Source organism: Corapipo altera, unplaced genomic scaffold (assembly GCF_003945725.1).
Source record: "Corapipo altera isolate COAL_440 unplaced genomic scaffold, ASM394572v1 61, whole genome shotgun sequence".
NCBI classification, from domain to species: Eukaryota; Metazoa; Chordata; class Aves; order Passeriformes; family Pipridae; genus Corapipo; species Corapipo altera.
This window is the reverse complement of record NW_020884910.1, coordinates 6,324,088-6,346,420: the sequence shown is the minus strand read 5'-3', so window position 1 is coordinate 6,346,420 and position 22,333 is coordinate 6,324,088. Positions and strand designations below refer to the sequence as shown.

Sequence of the window (22,333 nt, the reverse complement as noted above, 5' to 3'; positions counted from 1 at the left end):
TCAGGTGTTGTGCATAATCCTATGCCTGGTGTTGTCTGTAGTCTGGATCTCCATGTTCCAGTGACACACTGTCCTGTCCCTTGACAGCCTAATGAAAAACAAAAACCATGTAAGTGAAAAGTCCCCTCATCCTAAACCCAGACAAAATCACTGTTCTGCTTTTCCACTGTGATTCAATACAGCCTCTGCAAACACTGTCCATACTTCTTGTTTTCAAAGACTGGCAGCACTGACTGCTCTTTCCCTTTGTCTCCTGCAGCACTGGCTGGAGCACCAGCCTTGGCAGAAGCTGCTCTGAAAATCTTATCCTAAATCTGCCTTACAATTTTTAATAAAAAAGAAGGTCTTAGCTATGGTGTCCTTGTTGAAGGTCAACCTAGGTAATTGCATACTGTATTCTTACATTCCGTGCAATATCAACTGGAGTCAAAGTCCTTTGGTGCTGTGTCAAGGCTTTATGCCACACACTCTTGACACTCAGCTCATAACAAACTATATGGTCCATCATCACCTGAGCACCTGCTCCATAACAGTCTCTGCCTTCTTTCAGCATCACCCCAAGATATGTCACATTTCTATGCCTGAATAGATTTAATGCAGAACTGTAATGTAAATATTTTCCAAGCTTTATGTCCTGTGTTGTGTGCTGATGTAATTAAAGACCTTACCAGAATGCAATTAACAGGCATAGACTTACCAAGGCAATCATGACTCTGAATTTACTAATATTTTGAAATTAAAGTCTTAACTTTCATGCTATATAATTATTTTTCAGAGTTAGAAGCGTCTTCCAAAATTCATCTATTCCTGTGCCCTTGTTCCTCTGATCTACCATTTCTCACACCCATGGGGAGATGTGGAAGTTTCAAGCTTTTATTGAAATTCACCAGATTCCCCTCGTGCTCCTGACCCAAGTCACGGCAAATAATTCTACCTAGTTGGCAGGTCACTTGTGCTGCATAAAAAGTACAGTGCATGCTCCCATGTAAGAGATCGGGAAAAGAACTTAAAACCTTGAAAGTAGAATTTATTTTTAACCCAGCAAAGTTGTCAAAATTTATATGTTTTGTTCTATAGAAAGTTCTGATATCAACATTTATTTTGGATGCACATCTGGAAGAAATGCCGAAACAGTGATGTTTTTACTGAAAGCAAATGTGTCCTTTCTCAGAAAAAGTTTAGCTTCAGCTTGGTTTGATATAACTGTGCATCCCTTGGAACTGCTGTAGTGCCTCCTGAGGGTGATACATCATGTTTCTCGGCCGATGAAGTTCCCAGCCAGCGTCTTGTGATGTTTTGTGGCCATCTGACTCTCAGAGTACATTGCAGAAATTTAATGAGAGAGACGATTATGATGCATTATGGGAGTATGATGTCTATAAATTAAAATGTCCACAAGGCACACAGTAACTCTTGTGGACATAAATTAAAGCTGAACTGCCCCTTCATGAAATGTTTTAATTCAGTTTGACAAACCAAAGTATTTCAATTTAGGTTGAGCTAATTCAAAACAAAGCATTTTATTTTTCCCAATGGGGAGTAAAAATCTCCAGCAGAAGTGCCACAGGGAAATTCAAAGCTCTTAAAGACTAAATTTCCATTCAGAAAAAGATATTCATGGGAAATATCTGACCCCAAATAATACATACTCCATATCCACATATTTATATAAATATATAGACAAATATATTATCACAAACAAAGAAATATAAGCCTGGACTGTTAAATATAGCTTAATGGGCTTAATATGCAGTTGGTGATATTTAAATTACAGTTTGTTGTATAATATCCAAGTAGGAAAAGGAAGTCATAGAGTATTTATTTCTTACATTTATTTCTAATGCCTACATGGATGACTCTATATGTTGCAAGCTCATCTCAGTAGAAGCTTTTTTTTCCCCTAAGTTTCACAGGAGAGGGAGCTGAGAGGAAAAAGTGATGTGTTTCATCTCAACCTTGATGTGTTCACAGCACTGACAGGCTTTCTATTGTCTTCATTACAATCCTGTAACACTCCAGCAATTGGGAGACATCTCATTACTTCTGCACAATTTTCTGGCTTCCCATTTTAAAAGAGGAAATCTGTTTCCCTGAGGCAGAGCTCTGCTATCGCGTTGTGACAGAAATCTGTGTGTTTACGTATGGCTGGGAAAGGCCTACGTACACCTTTTGTATTACCGCTGTTTATTGGGAAAGATTTCACTTATTTTGGACTTCCAGAAAACTTATTTCACAGCTTTTTTCAAGAGGATATCTGTTTCCTGGAGACCAAAATTCTGTTCAGTCCCCAAAGCAGAGTCCTATCCCCAGGAATCTGTGCCATCAGAGGTAGAAAGGTGAGAACAACATCAAATCCAAACACCTCATAGTTTTTAATGAGGTTTAACCATGGCAGAAAGTATGAAATTAGGCTCTTGTTATTCTTATTTCAGAAACCATGAGTCATTGTAGACTGTTTCAGACACAGAATAATGGCAAAGCAACTTTGGAAATTGACAGTAACTGTTCTTATAGCAACACGGTTTGCCACTCACAGCTGCAACGCCGTTTCAGAAGCACAGTGTTAACCTGGCCCATGACGCTGGAGATTCCACAGCCACGTCAGCTCTGCCAGCTGCGTCCTGCTTCCAGCAACAGTGAGGAGTCCTGTAGGAGGGGATATTTCTGGGATGCAGCTGAGTCACAGGGACTGCAAGCACCAAGGGTGCTACGAAACTGTGTAGACACACACAGGGAGAGCCATGTCCATCATTCCCCTCTGCTCTCTGACCCCACGTGACTGTGATGGCACATGGCTATGTCGTAACAGCTTGTGACTGTGAGCTGCTTCTTGATAAGAAAACTGGACCACTCGTTTTCCATTCCTCATTTTCCTGACTGAGCTGTAGGGTCTGACTTGCCTCTCTGCCTCAACCATCTGGTTGGAGTTATCCTCATGACCTTTCCAGAGTCTCTGCTTTCCAGGATGGGTGCCTGCCTCCCCACACTGGAGAGAGTTTTCCATTCTGTCCCGCTAGATATACGCCCTGGCATTTGCACTTATTCAAACCTAGTTTTGCTCAAAGGGTTCTGTTCTATCAGGTGATCAAGATTGAATCAATAGTCTGAAAAATTACCCTCTCCTCCCCATCCTTTACCACACCACCAGCTTTGTCTTCCCCACAAACTGCATCAGCTGTAAGTTTGTACTTCTCACAGTCCACTGAAGTGACATGCTTGTCCCTGTTTGCCAACAATGCATGTCTGGTGTTTCCACACAAAAGTGTCACTGTACAACAGGAGATGAATATAAACAGATTAACAGCTGACAAAAGAAGCTGGAAAACACTGCCTCTGGTAGAGGAACAGCAAAATACATTGTATAGTAGAACACTGGGCAGAAACACTCCAGGAGATATGGATATAGCTCCAGTCAAGAGTACTATCAGCTTTTATGTATTGCCCTACTATCGGGGCAATGAGGCCCTCTGTACCTTCCAGAGAGACACCAGCTTTTGGGGAGAGAGACAAGTCTGTGCAGTGCAGGTTGCCTTTTCTCTGTGTCTGGAGTTCTTGCTACATGACAGCATCACCATCTGTAGCTGCAATTTTGAGCTAGAAATAGCATGAAACATTTTTTCCTTCTTCTGTGCCCACTATGCCATTCATGCCACCAATGTCCTGCTGCAGACCCATCCAGTCCTTATCCCATTTACCCTCCTCCTTCCCTATATTTATGCCAGACTTATTTTGAGCCTCTTTATGTGAGCCATTAATCATAGCATGGTTAGTCATTTAAAAATAAAAATAATTACTGGTCTATGGACGTGACAAGTCCAGCTACTGAACAACTTGGCAAGTGATTTTTTTTTCTGTTTGGTTGAAAATATTCTAGACACACCAGGGAGGTTTTTTTATCTGTGTATTCGTATAAAGAGAACATGTAAATGTGTCAGAGGGGATGAGATGGGAAACAGCCAACTCCTGAGCAGTTGCTAAAAGATGACACTTTGTAAACTATGTTGATAACCCTCTTGGGAGGAATAGCAAAAACTTAATTAGTACTGATATGTATTAGGAGAAGTCTTATTTTTAGAGTTCTGAAAGGAGCCTGCAGGAACTCCTTGTTTTAACTTGTACAGAAGCACAATGCCTTGACTGCTCAGGAAGGTGAGAAGCTTCGCAGGGAATAAGGTGACCTAGAGTTTACTGTGACTTAGCTTTGTTCTGTCCATACAAAAGGCCCGCCGACTTCTAAGAAGGACAAAAATCAGGCTTGTAATTTCTGGGATCTAAACTAAAATGAAGAAATAAATAGTTTTGACATCTGGATAAGGACCTCAACTATGAGGTGTCCCAGATTAGTTTGCTGCCTACTCCTTGACTAATCTAGGAAAAGTCATTGAACCTTTTTGTACTTTACCTCTGTCCTGGCAAATAGCAATAGCAGGAATGTTTGGGGCACAGATAGCTTTTCCACCTTGTCCATATTTTTTGCTTTTAAGAAATGTTGTGCTTTTTGCACTAAGACATGCCTAAAACCTTTTAAAACTTTCTACAGGTGGACAGAGATGGTATATAAAATCCCTGGTAAAAACATGCTAGGATAATTCACTCAGCATGTGAGGGGCTCAAAACTAATTCAAAAGTCTAACTCGGACACATGGGTCTAACTCTTCTCCTATAAACATTAATATCGTAGTTGTCAAGCCCTTCTAGGTCAGGCCAGCCTCATCCTACAGTGGAAAAGACCCTTTTTTCAGATAAAGATTTTTTCATTAAAAGTAGCTCTGGTCCAACAAAAGATTGCAGTTTCTTGAGAAGAAGCTCTTCTATTTAAATAGTCTTCCCTATTACAGATAACATTTTGCAGCTTTCACTCTGGACCAGTTTCATCTGGTAGCTGGGCTTTTCCATGATGCTTAAGTGAATGGAAAACATACTGTAAATTTTTGCAGATACTGCACTTATCTGAGGTGACCTCACTGTTGTGGGAGGTCCCTTGGTTTTACTGCAGAACATAAGATAAAGAATAAATTAGTAATAACAAAACCGAGCAGTGAAAGACACTTGCTGACAGCCCTATGGGAGCACTGCTGTGGATGCCTCTTCCACTGTGTGAAAAGTCAGAGACAGCATAGCTGAACAGGAAAACACGGTGAGAAAATCTTTGTATAGCATCATAGAAAGAAGACTAAAAATAGTCCAAATCTTGTTTCTCCACTTATTTAATAAATCATCTTTCTAAGGAGAACTGACACCTTGCAACCTCACAGCCATATTTTTAGGAGGTGGTAATAATTTGCAAGAATGGTCTGAGCTGGAAGAGAAGTAATTGATCTGAAGGGTCACAACAGATTGATGCTGACTGATTTAAACTCCAACACTGTTAGCTGAGATTAAATAGCAGGGAACTTTATAAAATGTCAACTGAGCAAGAGAAAAGGCTTTTCTTCACACCTTCACAGGAGGTGTGAAGGATCCAAAGAGCTTGGGGCACATCAGTTTAAGTCTTGTGATCTATTCCGACATATGGTTTCTTGGGCATCAGTACAGGGGATGTTTGCAGCCCTGATGGATACTAAGGACATGTCCAGGCTTCTCTCAGTGATGCTCTAACTCTACCTATGCGGTATGGATGCAGTGTTATAACACCATGGAAAAACAGCCTGTGATATACAAGTGTTTGAGTATCTGCCTCACTGATTGGAGCCACTGGTGTTGGTGTGGTCCAGATGGTTGTCAACCATAGGAAGAGTTGAGCAAATGTCCCAGGTGCAGCCAGCCAGTGTCCATCCTGTATGAACAAGACAAGCAACAGCTTTGCTGTTGCCTTCAGGAGGCTCCACCCCGTCACCACCCTGTACAGACCCACATAGACACTTGTTCTGGACTGGGATTCCTAACTCGTCAGCAAAACCACTTCAGTAAATCTGATGAAAAGCTGTCCTGCATGACACTTCTCTGTTGGGTGTCCTGTTCCCTGGAGCTTTGGTAGCTCCAAACAGTGCTTGTCATAACATTTTCCATGTTTCCATTATGTCTTGAAAGACAAATGAAGGGAAAACCAGCCATGCCCAGGAAAAGGAGTTTTGAATACAAATGAAATATAAATATTAGCATACTGTACTGTCACAAGAAACACTACTCTGAGCCACATATATCTGTCCCCTTTCTGTATTTTAAGATGCCCCCTTAGCCCAGTTGGCAGCATTATGATTCAATAACTGCCACTCACTGTCAGACACTTACTGTCCAAGGAAGGGTGCCGAAGAACCCAGCAATTCCAACGAGGAAGAGAGTTTTCTTGTGTGACAGGAATCGTTTATTCAAGCCTGTTTCTAAGATGGGGAGGATGCTACAGACAAATTTGACTTTAGCTGCTAAAAACATCCAGCTTTATTAAAAATTATTACCAGGGCAGAAGCAATATTTTACAGCCTGCGAAGTCATTCCTCCTGGATGATTTCAACAGTGGGAATTTTCTTCCATGTGCCTTCATGCTGTACACACTGTAGGGAGAAGGAAGTTATCAGAGATCAGGGCATATTGAAAAAGGTATAAGAAAATATGTGCACATCTCCTCTTTCTCTCCTTATAGTTCTGTGCAAATGCTGCCTCCTAGAGATTCTCAGCCTCTCCCAAGTTTCATGGCTATTTCCATTTGAGAAAGTGAATGACCACTGCAGCTGCTACCTCCTCCTTCTTCATTTTCACTTCCAGTTTGTGCTCAGTTGTGGGATGAACAGGAGTGAATACCAGCATTCATCATCACAGCCATAGAAACTTTTAATGAGATACAAGGATGCCATACTTTAGACACGCCATTTCTCCTCCTGCAAAAAAGCCTGCCAAACCAAAGGGCCAGGTTGTTTTGAGAAGAATGAAGGGATGCAGCTTGTCATTTGCTAGCAGTGGTTGAAGTGGTATTTCTGTTTGCTTAGCTGGTCCCTCAGAAGACCATTTCCAGGCACACTGTATTCAGGGAAGAAGTGATGGGAAGAAGACAGGTTAGAATAGGTGAGTCCGTCTGCTTAATTGAATCCTGCAGAAGGACAGGAGAGAAATTCACTTACATAAAACAAGAGCAAACTGCTGCTCTCAGACAATTATTAAGCATGCTTGCAGACACATGCATAGCAGACAGGGTGTCCAGTTGCCACTTGGATTTCTGAGAACCCACTCTGTTGCGGCGAGCAAAGGCCATGATTAGTGCTAACCGTACCATGAAGTGGTTACAAGCAGAATTAAAACATGTCATATGCATAGCCACTACTGTGATTGCTATGGGTTTTGGGGAAGAGAGTGAAGAAAATATCAAATACAGCACAAGGGAATCCCTGAGAGACACAAAGGCTCAAGCATTTGTATCTCCCAGCTGGAAAGTTGAGTTGTTGAAAGGAGACTGTGGTTTTAAGGAACCTCACTGGATAAATCTGTCAGGGTGATAAAAATAGTTTGTGTTTTTGTTCCATCTCCAGCAGCACCCATGTTATTCCCAGCATGGTCACAACTTAGGCCTCAGCCTCCATCTGCCTGCTTAGGGGAGATCATTTCATTGTGTCAGCTGTCTCAGAGTCATGGATGTGCATAGCACTACTAATTTGCTGCAGCAATTTTCCATGGCATCAGTCAAATTCAGCAATATTCCTTTACCTGCATCTATCTGAGTAACAGTCTCTGTCCTCCGTTCCACACCAAATGCCTTTAAAGACCAATACAATACCCAATGGCGTTGCCTGGGGCTAACCTCAAAGGCAGTTGAATCAAATTGTTAGGGTAAGATTCAGCATGTCTAATTTCAGGGGTCTGCAAGGAAGCAGTTTATGACTCAGTGGGTTGCCCTGGGTCCTCTTGAAAGCCATAAAGAGAAATAAACACTTTTAGGATCTGATCTATTTCGCTCATTTTAGATGTCTACGTCACAATGAGGAAACTAGCGCTTGGCAAAGGGAGACTGTTCATCCAGACAAGATGTCTACATCTGTCAGCTTTATCCTACCCATTGTGACTAAAGGGAAAGAGTGCATCATACTTGCTTACATTCAAAATTTATGCCACCCAAAGCTTTCTGCCAAAACCAGCAAATCTCTTCACATGATGAGACAGTACTCAGTATTATGTGGTTTTCCTTTATTCCTTGAAGCCTGAAGAAGTCAGAAACTGTAAGTGTAACGAAGTCTGGAGTGCAACATTGACCTTATCACACAAGACCGTTTTTGGTACATCAAAGCCCACTCACAGCTTCTGGTTGATAGTTCTAGGCCCTTAATTCACTCACTAACTTAAAAACTTCTTGAAAGTTCCATGTAATAACAACGGATAGAATAAGGGAAAAGAAAAAGGGCAGGCTTTGCTCAGAAACATGGTTTGAATTTTTCTTACTAAAGCACGGGCAAATGTTTTGCCAAAGCAAGGAAGAATAAGTCCACAGCTAGTGTTTAAAATACCCTAAGTGACTAAGCAGTACTTGACCCAGCAGGACTGCAGCTTGAGGTTACTGGCAGCTCATTGCCTAGAAACTGTTTAGGCACAAATAAGAAGATAAATAGCTTATTTTCATTTCAAGGAGCAAAAGGGATTTTATGTGTATTAGTTGAATTTATCAAAATTCTTTCATTTCTTCAGTATAAAGTGATATTTGTAACAATAATACATAGTATTTGTAGCACATTTCTGCTCTGAATTTTCCTAGAAGAAAAAACCAAGGAAAATATATCCGTATTGAATTTGACAGGCAGGGATTTTTCCATCTTCCATAACTCCAATTGTTTCACTTGCACTTCATCAGAATGAAAAAGGCACAGAAGACTTAAAATTGACTAAAACTTCACATTTTTCAACAGTTTTGTGGAGTGTCTCTAGATGCTAATACCTCTGAGCATCGTTTCAGTGTTTAACAATTGTGGGATTTTAATGGCAACATGTAATTGTTGGTTCATTCTGGCTTGTGGCACTAGATAATTATGATCCTCTCTGCTCTAACTAATGGTGCCTTCTCTATATCCTGATTTTTTGCTGTTGTAGTTATCATGCTACTAGTTGCTAAATATATGACATCCGCAATATTGTAAGCCCTGAAGAATCATAGAATATCTTCAGTTGGAAGGAACTCATAAGGATCATTGAGTCCAGCTCCCTTACAGACCATTAATTTATATAATGGGCTTGATTCTCTACCATCTCTCATCTGGAGGTGCTGAAGTGCCTTTGCAATGGAAAAGACCTGTAAATGACATAGTTGCCTAGGCTGGTTCTGTAGCTATTCTCTCACATGCGCACACATATGGTTCACACTATGAAAGGGAAAGATAAGTAATCCACGTATGTTGCTCACCAGCCGTTGATCTGATCATGTGGGAAAGAGCACTCCATGTGTCAATAAATTAGAGCTGACTTTAAATTTTGGGTGGTGGTGATGATGTGACACTGCACTGGATGGAGCCTTGTAATCAGAAGAGCAGCACTAGCCTCCATAAGACACCCCAGCCCCAGCCCTGAGAGACACCCATGCTCTGTTCCTGCTCTGCTCCGACTCCCCAGTGCAGCGCTGGTATGGCCAAGCTGACCGCCTGGTTTGCTGCTGGGGTGCTGAACACACATAATTCCAGGGCCATCACACCTTCCTTCAGCCCCAGACACAGCGAATGACATGCACCACTGAGTCAGCCACTCACTCTGGCCTTTAGCTTAAGGCCCACAAAATTAAAAGTCTCTCCACTGTGTTGACAGCTGGAATCGTTTTGGTTATGACTACCCTCCAGCATCACACTGCTTTTCTGACTATTCTGACTAGATGACACTAAAAAAAACTCAACTGAATGTTTCAGACTACAAACAGCTTTGTGAAACCAGAGTGTCCCTGACACACAGCCCTGGGTAACTGCCATCATTCATTCTCAAAAGCCAGCTTCAAACAGCACCGTCTATGTTTGATACGCCCTTTCCAAACATCAGGATTTATTCTTGGGAGCACGCAATACCCTGGGTCTGTACTAAAGAACTCATTGTTAGAGTTCACAGGACTCAATAAATAAGTCCCAATCTTCAGCTTGCCATTTTAAAGGAAATATGGTCAATTACATAGACAAAACTAGGAAAAAAATGCCTCACACTTCATCTGCCTATGATTAACAAACTATACCCTGCTCTGAGACTAGAGAAAGGGCAACATCCAACCTGGCTGTTTTGGGAGCTCCTGGAGAGCAGATGTGTCTTGAAACCTTAGTATGACACTGGGCATTGCATATCATTGCTCCAAGTGCTCCTCTACGCAGGAACAAGTGGCACAGCCACCCCTTCCCCACCAGCATGGATCCGTGTGGAGCTTCATGACAAAGCTGTTTCCCCATCTTCTTCCTCTGTGGGAAGCAAGTGTGGGAGGTCTTGGTGTGCCACAGTCCAACATGCCTGCTGCCTGCAGCAAGTTCTACCCAGCATTTTTTTCCTGAACTACCTCTGGCATTATTCAGCTAGATCCCTGCATGGTGGAGATAAGTGTGTGAACAAGAAGGAAAGGGCTGAAAATCAATTGCAGTAAAGTTTGTTGATGAGAGGAGTACCATCAGCAAAAAAGGGAAAACACACTAAAGACATAGGGGGCCGAGAGAACAGTGTGTTTTGCTGAAGAAAACTAAGCCTGTTTCAGGGTCAGTTCTAATTTTTAAGAAATTCTGTAATACCATTGGAAAAGGTGTACAGTGAGAACTGCAGTCTGCTACTGCATCTCTGCAGCAGTGTCTGACTCTGAGGTCAAGTGGGCAAAAGCAGCTTACACTTTTGGCAGCAAGGTATGGATTTTGCAGAAAATGAGATCGAACCCACATGCAGTGACCTTCAGAGTGAAACTATTTTCTTTAGACTGCCTGGATGGATGGATGGACGGAAGGAAGGAAGGAAGGAAGGAACAAAAGAAGGAAGGAGGGAACAAAGGAAGGAAGGAAGGGGTAAAAAATGGGAGACTAATGATGTAGGAGAACTGAGTCGGAAAAGGGTGAAAGATTAATAACTTATAATTAAAATACAAGGAAAAAAGCCTGTAAGCATGATTACAGAACTATAGGAAAATGTACTGCTTTATGCAGAGTTCTGTATAAATGGATAAGTCTGATTAAAAGCCTAGGGAGAGAGAAAACACCCTGCAGAAGGAAAAAAAATCAGAAGGAGGTTTCTTTACTCATTGGCAGTGTTATGCTGATTCTTCTTTCCCTCAGCTATTACAGAAACTTGCATTATGGTCATTACTCCTATTCATTTGTTCTCCTTTGCTTTGTAAACCAGGAGAATGACTTCACCACAGAGACAAGAGGGCAACTTTGGGCCACCTGGAAATTTTGCCATCTCTAGTGAAGAAGGTTTAAATAGTGACAGAAGCTTTACAGCACAACACAAGCAGAGAAACAAGACACTCTCTTGGGGAGATGACACTTGCCAGCTTCTAGGCTTGTTATTGATGTCCTATCAGATACAACCACACCGGATTATCCTGTCAGGAATGGTAACATGCAGCACAGAAGGTGCAAACAGTTATTTTAACTCACTGCAGGAACATGTGCACTCACACACTACACATTTTGAGGATGTTACCCTGCGGAAGGGACACCTATCAGCTAAAGATAGGCATAAAGCATTTGGAGCCTTCTCAACACATGCTTGCCCTGGTCATTTTTATATACAAACAAGCTACTTCTTGAAAGCAAGGGCTGAAGCTCAGATGAGTATTTGTTGAGCATACACAATTAAAATGCTGGGTTTGCTGCTGACGCAACAGACTCATGAAAATAGAAGGAATAAAAGTCAAGAAGTTTTGAGCTGAAGTGTTTGAAAAACAAAGACTCATGAAACCACAGTAGCTCTGAGTAAATGTCTTGTCTGAATGTTAATTCATGCCACTGAAAAAGTATATATAACACCAACTATAGCAAGAAGAAAAAACACGTGTACTTTAAACAAACTAAACCCCTCCAAAACCACCCTGAACCATATGCAGTGCTGGAATACAATTACTTGGGGTATATATTCCCAAGGAGCAGTTTTTATCAGCCAGTAGCTGGTTTACATTTTCTCAAATAAATGAACTGTATGTATGTGACTTTCTACAGCTTCATGAAAACAAAGTTACATAAAAGCTGGTTATTTGCAGCATAACCTTTCTGAAGAAGCCTCAGCTGATATCAGATAATTATTTGCCACCCGAATCTAATACTTTCCACCCCGTGCCAAGTCATTTTCATGGGATCTGCAGGGTGTGATGTGGATCAGAAATACCTTCACCACCCATCAGTGCTGAAAATCACTGGAGCTGGTTCCGTCTGCCCATGTTTACCCAGCAACCAGAGTCGCGTTGCTAATGCAAAGGTCGCCCCATGTGAACCCATCAATCAGTGAGCTGGTGTTTTCAACTCTGTACCAATATCAGAAATAAGCTCAAGGGAACAGCTTTTAACCTTTCACTGTTTTTAAATGGCTGAGTCCATCTGTCCTTCATGGAAGTAGTTTTACATTTAATATAGGTCTTACATTTAATCACAAGTAGCTTTCAATTTTATTTAAGGTTGAAGTGGTTCCTGTGGGTTTTTTTATTCCTAATTTGATTTTTGGGGGACATCTATGTTAAGATTACAAATGCAGTCAGCTGCTCAGTCATACTTTAGGGTAATGTTCTATGTGCTCTTCTGCTTTGTACAGATAGATGCCTTTATGCTCTTTTTGTGATTAAAGCTAGCCAAATTTATTAATTCAAAACATTCTTTCTATTTCTAAATTGTCTGCATACAGATTGGGATTTCCATTAATTTCATTCTTACCTGAAATTGTTCAATGGGTTCTTTGTCCAAGCACACCTCAGACCACAAACTTTTCGTCACTGACCTGCAGTGACTGATTGAACCATCTCTTGTTCCCAGTACTGAGTCTGGTAGAGCTGTGTGTCTGTGTGTGGATTAGAACCCCGAACAGAGAAGAAAAGGTTTTGATGAAGGCATCTACAAAGATTCACAACTGCAAAACCTGAAGAAGCTTATCTTGAGGCTTGTGGAAAATAAGCATAACTAAAAAATACGAGATCTTCATTTGCCACTGAAGTGTATTCGCCTCTTGGTAATAGTTCACAACAACATGGGCCCTGGCCTGAATTCTGACTTCATAAAATTTTAACCCTACAGAAGTGTCCTGAAGCATTCAGTTAAACAGTTGAGATGACCTAGATTACAGATCGAGCTAATAAAAGCTGTTCTTTTAAGAAGTTCAATCCTGTTTTGCTCCAAATCAACTTGTGGAGAGAAAGTTAACTGTGAAATAATCCATAGCCTTTCCTTCTGTGTCCTAGATTATTTCAGTGCTTGTTTTTCATTGATTTGGCTGCTTTTTGTTTTTGATAAAACTGTTCTAAAATTTGTACTCTTAAACAAGGTATATAATAAAAAATGAAGTGATCAATTGAAAGTCAACTTATTTAGAAAAATGACACTTTTATGTGATGAAATTTTGTGAAATCTTCTGAGAAATAAGTGCTTTACAGCATGTTTTTGCAGTGTTTGCCACTCATGCTTGAGACCATTAGCTTACACACATTCTCGTCTGTATCGTTTCTCTAAAGTATTGCAATGGGAAATGATTTTGGCTTCTTAGCTGTTCTGCTGCTCATACAAAATCCAGTGACAAGTCATCAGAATGTCTGTGATGAGACAGTGGTCTCAGCAGCTTTGTGCAGTGGCAGAGATGACAGTGAGAGGTGCTAATACAAGTCAGTGATTAATGGGATGTAAGAACACAGATTGGATTAGGCATGCATATGTTAAGTTTAAATTTAAACCTTAACCAAAAAAACAAAGCAAAAAAACCCCTCCCCAAACAAACAAATAAATAAAATCTTGTTGTTTTTTGCCTTGACAAAACCACCAAGCTATTCTAAATTACTCTCTGGCTTTCCAGTGGCAAGGAGCTTTAATTCAAAGAAGTCTTAGGCAGCCTGACAAATCATGGTCTCTAGATCTGAACTCTTTCTGTCTATTACCTGTTTTATACCTGTCACAGCAGCAGCAAAGACAGATAAAGGAACCAGCAGCAGGTTCCAGGGTGAACCTAGCCCTTGGCATATTGTGTGTTACATTGATGTAGGCAAAGGTGGGATTTAAAATCAACCAACCCATATAAGCAATCACTCCCAATTCAGTATTAATCAGTTGAGAATAATTCTTGCTACATCAGGAGCAGTAGCTCAGTGTAGTACTATGAAAATCAATGAAAATTCAAGCTGTATCACAGATGTACTCTCTGTGCCTCATTTTTCCGCAGATGAAACTGGGCTGCAAAGTTTAACAGTTTGTAGTTTGTATTAACCTGTGGCTAGACTTGTAGGAATCCATGGCTCTGTGTTATCATGCACTGGGGCATCACGTGATGTCCTCCTTACAGACTCCTCCAAAGTTTTTCCTTTCCTGTAGGATCAGTAAGACACTCCTTGTATGAGCTATGATTTCCTGTTCTCCTGCTAGTTTATGCATCAACCTCAACAAAGCCAGGTCCATGCAAGCACTGTTTAAGCCAGTTTAAACCACCTCTTCCTTTCTGAAACAAAATGCAGGGTATCTTCCTATAATTTTTGCGGACACTTTAATTTGAAATACTCTGAGGTTTTACTTTTAAAAAATCCTGTGTATTTTCTTTTTTTCTGCCAAATCATGCGCTCTCTTTTCCTCTCAGTGCTCGAATACCAGGTGACTTTAAAGGAATTGCTGAGATAAGGAATATGGAAGATTAGTATGTTCCCTCAGTAGCAGCTCTTCACATGAGAGAGAGAAGTGTGCTTTGGCCTTTAGATATTTTTTCCCTTACATACTACAAGGTCTTGGTAAGTCATGGCCAAGTCAGAGCCCTTCATCTCCAACATGGTCTCATCGGACATTGTTTGATCCCAGCAAAATGCTAAGGGACCTACTCAGAGAAACCTGGCTCAGTTAGAAGCACATCAATAAACACCTTGGCTGGGTATCTCTACCATGGCTAATACAGAGGAGTTCATGGAAGTGGACTGGGATGATCGCTGTTGGTTCAATGTGGAGATGCCATTGGCAGGGTTTGTGTGAAGCAGAAACAAAGCAAACCCAGCAAACAGTGCCACGTGTTTGGATTGAGGCACTGATACACTGCCAATGCTTTAGCAAAGATCTCCTCCAAAGTTCTTTTAGCACAACTACAAAAAGAAACATAAACATTTGTGAATGCACTGCTGCTGAGACCTGTCTCACAGGTAGTGGTCGCAGGCATGTTCAGAAGACACACAGACCTGTCTGTAGTGCAGCTTGGGCTTGAGTGCCTCAGAGAATAGACAAGAAATTAATTTCATCTCTTCCTGTTACAACAACCGAATTTTAACCTAGAGCTCTTTGCTGCCCCTGAGAATGCTTTTCCTGAACAGCCATGATGAACATCCTGTAAGCGGTGAGGGACACACTGGACAGGGACTGCACCAGGGTGCCTTGAGTCAGTGTGGAGGTACCTCAGCCCAGCTGTGGGAGAGCAGAGGAGCCAGCTCCCCAGTACCACGATGCTCTTTGCCACCTGGAGGGAAGAGGGCAGTAAAGGGAAGAGAGAGCAAAAGGAGCATTTAGAAATGAATCAGTTAAAAAGTTTCTCTCCATGTGAACCTGTCAATCTTCTGTAGAGGATTATGCCCACTGGGGTGAGTAAGCCCAGGCGCGCACACACACACACACACACAAACACACACACACACAGACTTTCACATAGTATCACTAAGACCTTGTGGTTAATTATAGCTCTGAATCTGACAGAGAAAAATTAGAGGGGAGAGGGACAGCTGCGGGATCCTGGGGTGTAGGGTCTGATTTCCAATGTAATCTGCAGCCCACCAAAGATCTTCACTTTGGAAAAATAAAGTTCAGCCATTTCTAGTCCCTGCCTGCTGCTTTTCCATTGCCTCATATGTGCCGTGAACCTCTGAGCTCCTAGCAGGGTCCCCATAGCAGCAGCCTGGCCCATGCTAAGCAAGGGTGGCTTGTGCCAATGAAAAATATACATACACTGGGATTGCTCAGATCTCCTTTTCTTTCTGTTCTGCTTTTTTTTCTCTAGCTTGTTGCAGGAGATGAGTCTGTAAGACAAGTGCTAGTTTCTTTCTTCCTAGGTCTGCCTGCAAATCTCTCCTAAACCTGGAATTAAAATGAGGTAGCAAGTTTTACCTTTTTCCGGTGACATGTCATCTGACTCTTCTGATGTCCAGAGGCAGAGCCTTCAGAAACAATTCTGTTGATTCCACATTTTAAGTATATGGATAGCTCAAGATCTGGGTATTGCTTCTGTCTTCCTTTGAAACATGGGAGACTTCAGGGAGTCTTGCTGCTCATCTTGAACCTGTTTACATGCAATGATCTCATATTACATTAAAAAAAAAAAAGACTCCATAAGGTGGTTGCAACATGAGCTGAAAGGGAGAATCCAAAGATTACATAAAACTGGGATCACTGTGTTTAAGGTTTGTACCTCTGGTCTGGGCTACAGTGGTTTGAGAATCATTTTAATGCACACAGACAAATAATAATCCCTCATACTTACTAAAGTACAGTCAGGAGTTGGGACCAGGTCTCCACTACAGGTTCAACACCATTTTTGGATGCAATCATAACTTTTAATGCATCTTGGAAGGCCAAAGAAACTCCAATGAACTGGAAAATGTTAGTGATGTGCCAATGCTTGAAGAGTATATGGGGCAGGGAATTATAGGCTGCTTAGCTTCACAACAATCTGAGGCAAAAATCACGTACTGGCTGATTAGAAGATGGAAAATCCTACACAACTTTAGTAACTTCTTTAAGTTAGGAATTTCTCATAGCAGTTCCTGCTTTAGTATTACCATTGTTTACCAGTATTTTCCAAGGAAAATTAGTTTAAAACATCCATACCAGTTTAATGTCTTGCTCTACTTCCAGATGCGTATTAAAAGTGAATCATCTTCAACATAAGACTAAAGTGCAAACCTCACACAAATGCAGACCCCAGACTCTGCCAGAGTGTATTAGAAGTTAAGCACGATGCAAAATATTGATTTTCTTTTGAAATCTACTTTTGAATTGTATAACTGTGGTCAACCAAATTCTGATTTCTCCATTCAGAGACAATATTCATTAAGAATACACTACAACTTCCTAGACTTCTTTTAGGGAACAGATACAGTCAGGCATAGGATCATAGAATCATTCAGGTTGGAAAAGACCTTTAAGATCAAGGAATCCAACCATAAACCTGGCCCTGCCAAGTCCACTGCTAAACCATGACTGCAAGAGCCATATATACACATCTTTTAAACACTTCCAGGGATGGTGGCTCAGCCACTGGTAGACCAAGCAGACAGACATCTTTAAGACACAGTTGAAGCAGCTGAACACATTATCAGTTCCATTTCCTTCAACCAAACTTTCAACAGAGATCAGCTGACATAACATTAAACAGAGTAACCTGATGCAATGCAAAACAGGCAGGTTAGTTAAAATTACCTTTACCAGTGACTTGAGCCATAACAGTCTGACTTTGTCCTCACAAAAACACCCAAAGAGTTGGTTTTCAGCTCTCCAGAATAGACAATAAACGGCAGCATGGGTACAAAGGTAGATCAGATTGCTCAAAGCCTTGTCCAGCTGTGTTTTGAAAATCTCCAAGGGTGGAGATCTTAAAAAAGCCTAAGATGACATTTTTTTCCATCACAAATACCCATTCCCTTTTGGAAAGAACATTTCCCCTTTGGAGAGAACATTTCCCCTTTGCTAGGCTCCTAAGAATAAAATCCTCTGTATCCATGTACTGATTTATAGCCTCTTCTGTATTCTGCTGGCTTTGCAAAACAATCCCTTTCCTGTTAACCCATGCATGGAGGCATGTCCCAGGGCACACAAATACAATAACCTAACATCACCACCTACATGGGCTTTGCAGGTCCCACTTGAAGCATGCATTCACGCCAGGTCGAAAGTTTTTCTTACAGCTGATAATAGCGAGGCAAGAAGCCTTGTTCCAGTTTTGACTGCATAGCTAGGTGATGGTGGGCGGCACACGTCACCTATCCATACAGCTCCAACTTTAATGCAGTCACCATGATAGCTAGCCAGTTAGGTGGTTTCACCTCTCAGGAATGCTCTTGGATTGCCAGATGGAGGCTTTAGTGAAAGGCAAAACACCATGAGCCTGAATCTCTACTAACTTATCCCTTTGTGTCTTTCGAGAGAAAAACTGCTGGAGGTGTAAAGACAGCTTAAGCAGAGCAGGGAATCTGGTGCTGTAGGGCTGCTATGAGGACCACTGAGCCTCCCACAGGGAGAAAGACTTTCCAGAAAGGCAAGTCTGTGATGTGTCCCGGAGCAAGTCAGGGCTGGGCACTTCTTCAGTACTACAAAGCAATTGAAACATTGCTTTGGAGGCCTGAGCTAGCAGTCAATGCTGAGACTAGGTCCAGGGCGCTGACAGACTCTGTAGCCAAACCTTCTCAAGTACTTGCTGTTTTCTCCATCAGGGCAGAAATTGCTCCCTGTTTAACTGTTTACACCAAAACCTAGAAAGAATGTAGTCTGAGAAATTACTGAGTATTACAGCACTGTAGTTATCCCACAGCTCAGCTGCTCTCATTTCTGCTTGTTGTTATTCCTTTTCCTTCCCCTCAACCCCTTCATTCCTCTGGTTCACCTACCATCCAGTCTTTTTCTCTACTTGGTGGGTTTTTTTCTCCTATGCCTCCTTTTCAGTCTCTTTCTCTTAACCACTTCTCTTCCCCTCCCCCTGCCCTACATTTTCTGGCAGAGTTTTGGACTCTGAGTTCAGTTTTATTCTTCCCTGGAGAAATGACTTAATGCCTTGGCTCTAATGAGCAGTTTGCTAACTGTGAGACCTTGCTGCTTAGTCTGTATGGAGATGTGCATGCCAGTAATTGGGAACCCCATTTTTCTTCTACTTTGCTTTTCTTCTCCCCCCCCCTTCTTTTCCTAGTCTCATTTAGCCATATGATGGCTGAAGAGAGTCAGACAACAAAGAGTCAGACAACTGGGTAAGACCTTTTGTATTAGATCACTGCTGTTCATGTGCTCAAGAGAACAAGCTCAACAGCTCAGGGAGCACGGACTGCAACATGAATGAGACTCATGAGTATATATAAAGTTTCCTCTTTTCCCCTGTGGGGATGTTTTCCCACTTATTTTGCAAGCAGATTAAGCTGACCATGGATTGATTGTATATGCACTGCAATGTGGACATTGCTCTGGGTTGCCATCTGTGGGGGCACGTGTCAACTGAGCCCTGCTTTCCCAGAGCTGCATTTGGCTGAAGACAGCCCATTCACCAACAACTTTCCAATGTTCCCAGCTCTGACCAATTCCCCTCTACCTCATAAACACGGGATTTCTCCAAGTTTTAAAGGCCCTTGGGTACCCTAACTTGATCTGTTCCATTCAACCACTTCCTGTAAACGGACATTTACGGTAATTTTAGAGGCCACCAGGGCCCATTCTCTATTCAAAGTAAACCTTTGCTCCCAAACGTCTAGACTTTGACCTCCTCTCTCCCCAGTTTTCATGGTCAAACTCCGCCGTGCTTCACACTCTCTATTTGCCTCTGAAGTGCCTCGTCCAGCCCCTCTGATTCTTTCTTGTGGTCTTCGCAGCTGCTGAACACCCTCCTTGTGAGACATGGGAAGACACCAGCAGAGTGGTAGTCAGCAGGACTTCCTTCAGCGAAGTAGTCACAAGGCACCCCACCTGCAAGAGGCCAAGCTTCAGTGCGCTGCAAGTCCTCATAAAATAGAGGCTGAGAATACAGAAGGAATCGTTGCTGCAGCTGACAGAAGGTGACAGACTTTAAAAGTCATTTTAGTGCCTGAAAAATCTCAAGAACACAAAGTTTCCTGATGAGAGTCACTAGGTGTTTCTATTTCTAAAGCTTAACAAACCACAGAATTAGCCACACCCCAGAGGTGTCCACATTTCTTTTGGATGGCTCTTTCAAAGTCACCTAGTGGCTGCTATCCTGTAATGAAGAGTTTCCTCCTGACTACCTTCTTGGGATTCACCAGGGCCTAACTCTTGGTGAAATTGCATGTGCAGTACCCGTGTAGTTGGCCACTGTGGCAGTGTCAGTATCATCAGCTATCCACAAAATCTAGGTAGCGTTTGTGCATTGCTGTGTGCCATGGTTGCATCCAAGTCCCTGATTCATTGTCTAGTCCAAGAACCACATGCAAGACCTTTATTCTGGATGTATTCCCAAGAACTGTACATGACAACAATTAGTACGTTTTTAGTACACAGCCTGGAGTCCCTGTCTTAAAAGTACAGTTTTTCCTTGTGTCATTCAATACCACATCCTGCCTTCAGAGCCATAAGTTGATAACAAAACTTAAAGCTCACCATTAACAGAATGTATAATTAAAAACTTTATAATTTACCTGTTAGTTAAGCTGATTAACAGCGGTCAGTTAGAGCTACAAAGTCTCTTGCACTCATACTTGATTCTCCAAATTTAACCTAGACGCCAGTGGTGTTGATCTCAGGAGACAGTCAACCCTTTTCTTCTAGTGATTCCACATCTGAGAGCTACTCCATCTCAGACTGCAGCTGCTGCTGTTGCCTGGTGCTTGATATCTCACTCTCTCTGAGAACTGGAAAAGGTGACTACTGTCCTCCCACAGACGTGGCCCATCACAGGTGATGACCTCATATCATCATGGATTAATGCATAATTTTCAAGAAGTGGAGGCAATTTCCAACACCACGAAACCCATCTTTCTTCCCTTCCCCCTTTGATTCTTTTTCCCAATTTGGCAGGTCTTTAGTCTCTCTGATATCAGCTTCTAATTGTTTGGGCCATCCTTGACATTAGTTTTCTGCTCAGCAAAACCTCAGAGGGTGACAAGCCATGCTGACGCTCTACAATTTAACAGAGCTAAATATGGATCAGAGTCTGACTAAGCATTCTTCTTCAGATATTTTTACACCATTTCCCACCCATCTGTTATATTTGGAATAATAGTAATTAGCAGTTCATCTCCAAACCCCAAATTTGCTTGCAAATGCTTGAACTCATGACCACAGTTGGGCATCAATTTTTCAGACCTCACTGCATCAATAATGCCACGTAAAAGAAAATTAGATTTGACAGCTGTTTAAATTGCAATAGCATATACTAAGCATATCTTATATTGTATAGGAGTGCAGAACAAGTAGATAGTGTTTTTGCAGACAGCACAAATAAACATGTGCTTACTTTTCTCAGTGGAACAATTATTTTTTTTACCAGGGGAAATGTTTCCCTGCTCTTTTAAACTTTTTAACAGCATGGATTTTTTTTTTCCTGTAGTACATTAGGACTCAGCACCCTCACACCTTTAAACAAAATTCCACCTTGTAAAGAGATTTTACCCTAAAATTGATGCAGGGGCTGTTCTAACAATTCTCAACTAGTAGTTTGAAGAGTATCTCCAGCTCTGGCTCAGAGTCCATGTTTCATCTGAGAGCTACCATATTTTAGGTTTCACTTTATTTTATTTTAAACCACATATCTCCCATGCTGTCTAGTTCTTAGCTCTGCTCCATTGTTCTTTGATTTAATGTTCTGAAACAACTCTGAAACCACTGAATCTTTCCCAGATTTGTCTCCAAATTGTACTCTTGTACTTAAAAGAGAAAAGTCTATACTGAACAACATGAGAGTTACCAGGTCCCTCTTGGCAATGTTAGGGAGGTTTTATGGTCAGTTCAGCTAACACTGGTCTCCCATAAATAAAGAAGTGAAATTTTACACTTGTGGACTGGTGCCAAAGCTGCCTTCTCTATTTGAACATGCTGACGCTCTGTTTTTGTTGGTGTATGTGACATACAAGCCACTGGTTTCCAACTCCAACCACAGCAGTACAGGAAAGGCACACTGAAACCCTCCTCAGAGGCATCTGTGGACAACTCACTTTTGCATTTACTGTTATAATCTCCCAGGACTTTAGCCTCTTTCATTAACTCCTTCAGCTTTGTCAGCTGTTGAAAGATTGCACTCTGTATCTTCTAGACCTCTCTCACACCCCTTTCTGAGCTTCACAAGCACATCACCCTTGACTGATTTTCTTTGAGTCTTCTTCCATTGCAGGCAGTTTTGATATGTACCAGAGAGCTACAGTTGCTACTTCAAGTAAATGAGGTAGTTGCAAACTTTCCTATACACTACACTGGTCCAAGGAAACTCTCTCTGGCTTCCTCATCTCTTCAGGCAGGAAAACCGGTGGTTTGCTGACCACCCTGAGATCTATCATCACCTCTTACTGTTTTAATAACTCTCCTCACTTTTTTTTACACTACAAAAATGTTAT

The 22,333-nt window shown here is 41.7% G+C and overlaps 1 long non-coding RNA gene across 3 annotated transcripts in view; it reads right to left on the bottom strand.

The window, feature by feature from the left end:
- Window positions 1-16,310, bottom strand: part of LOC113951978 — a 41,252-nt gene extending 24,942 nt beyond the window's left edge. Inside the window, exons 1-3 of one of the 3 annotated variants that reach the window (XR_003529338.1) lie at window positions 16,182-16,310; window positions 6,232-6,491; window positions 1,199-1,306 (exon numbers count right to left, since the gene is read on the bottom strand). This is a non-coding gene — a long non-coding RNA (uncharacterized LOC113951978). Of the gene's footprint in view, window positions 1-1,198; window positions 1,307-5,437; window positions 5,777-6,231; window positions 6,492-16,181 lie in introns of those variants that run through there. The other 2 variants (XR_003529340.1, XR_003529339.1) reach the window with 2 other exon arrangements.
- Window positions 16,311-22,333: the final 6,023 nt, after the last annotated feature.